The 1780-nt window shown below is 49.0% G+C and overlaps 1 non-coding gene across 1 annotated transcript; it reads right to left on the reverse strand.

The window, feature by feature from the left end:
• Positions 1–222: 222 nt before the first annotated feature.
• TRNAG-UCC lies at positions 223–294 on the reverse strand. Its single transcript has one exon. It is a non-coding gene; the product is annotated as a tRNA-Gly (tRNA).
• Positions 295–1780: the final 1486 nt, after the last annotated feature.

The raw sequence follows: 1780 nt of genomic DNA on the forward strand, positions 1-1780 counted from the left end.
CTCCTCCTCCTCCTCCTCCTCCTCCTCCTCCTTCTAGCTACAGAAGCCCATGCTCCAGTTTGGGGCCCGACAATCATACATGACCTCACACATGAAGCTGCCTTCTACGGAATCAGACCAATGGTCCTGCAAGGTCAATATTGTCTACTCAAACTGGCAGCAGCTCTCCAGGGTCTCAGGCGGAGGTCTTTCCCATCACCTCCTGCCTGGTCCTTTTTTGACTGGAGATGCCGGGGATTGAACCCGGGGCCTTCTGCATGGAAAGCAGAGGCTCTTCCTCTGAGCCACAGCACCTCCCCATAATCATCTTGCGAATCTCCCAATCATACCGCTTCTCTTTTATGTCATTGCTGTTGGCATGTCTTTGAAAGCAGGGCACAAGCCAGGAGAAGCATTCACTACTGTAGGTCACACCTCCAGGTGGAGCCTGGAGTTCTGAAAGAATTACCTCTGATCTCCAGATTACAGAGATCATCTCACCTAGAGAAAACGGCTGCACTGGAGGGTGGATTCTACGGTATCGCACTCCCTACGGAGCCCCTACTCCTCTTCACACTCCTCCCTCCTAATGCAGGACCCCCAAAACCTCCAGGAATTCCCCAAACCAGAACTGACAACGCTATGCCACCTTCTCCCACTGGGTGGCAGTAGCTCTGTTCACATGTTACAGGTGAAGCATGTCTATACTGCCTATATTTACATTCATGTGATTGTAAGAAAGAGCCAGCACATGTAGAGATGGGCACGGACTGGCTCACAAACTGAAATTTGTCACAGATATTTGGCCGGTTTGTGGTTCACAAAGAGGAGTTTACAAACTGAACAGCTGCCAAGAACTTTCATGATTTTTTATGTGGTCCACGGCAGTTTGTGGTGGTCCATGCCGAGCAGAAAGGTGAAGTAAAGGTAAAGGTTTCCCTGGCTTGAAAGGCAGTCGAATCCGACTCTAGGGGGTGGTGCTCATCTCTGTTTCCAAGCCGAAGAGCCAGCGCTGTCCAAAGACGTTTCTGTGGTCATGTGGCCAGCATGACTAGACACCAAGACGCACGGAACGCTGTTACCTTCCCACTGAAGTGGTATTTATTTATCTACTTGCAATGTCTTGCTTTCGAACTGCTAGGTCGGCAGAAGCTGGGGCCAGAGACAGGAACTCACTCTGTCACACGGCACTAGGGTCTCGAACTGCCAAACTACAGTCCTTCTGGTCTGAAGCTCAGTATCTTAACCTCTGAGTCTTCTCGCAGAGCAGAAAGCAGGGGTTTAAATGGCTGCCAGCTTAGTTAGTCCTGTCCTGGTTCATGTGTTCACTCACACTCTTATTTAGACAAAAGAAATACATATATTTTAAAAGGAACTGATGTAGCTTGAACAGGAGAAGATACAACTTTAATCCTGGGAGGCACCTTAGTACCCAGCCGTCTAAGTCAGGGATGACCCTACAAATCAGGTTCTTACAGTCCCTGCAGTGATGCTGTTGTTGACTAACGTGTTCGGTATGAGATGTGGAAGAGTGGAAATGTTGTTGATAGGTTCTTGTAGAAGACTGGTGGGCAGTAGATATTGCAAGGTTTATTAGTAATAGTCTGGGGCAATGCTCCCTCTAAGCTGTGGAGTCTTGTGAGCAAAAATTCAGCTTTTGGAGGAAGAAGAGGAAGAGGAGGAGGAGGAGATTGGATTTATACCCCATCCTTCACTTGGAGTCCAAAGCGGCTTACAAACTCCTTTCGCTTCCCCTCCCCATAATAGACACCCTGTGAGGTAGGTGGGGCTGAGAGAGCTC

This window comes from Gekko japonicus, unplaced genomic scaffold, assembly GCF_001447785.1.
Source record: "Gekko japonicus isolate JY-2015 unplaced genomic scaffold, Gekko_japonicus_V1.1 scaffold2956, whole genome shotgun sequence".
Classification (NCBI taxonomy): Eukaryota; Metazoa; Chordata; class Lepidosauria; order Squamata; family Gekkonidae; genus Gekko; species Gekko japonicus.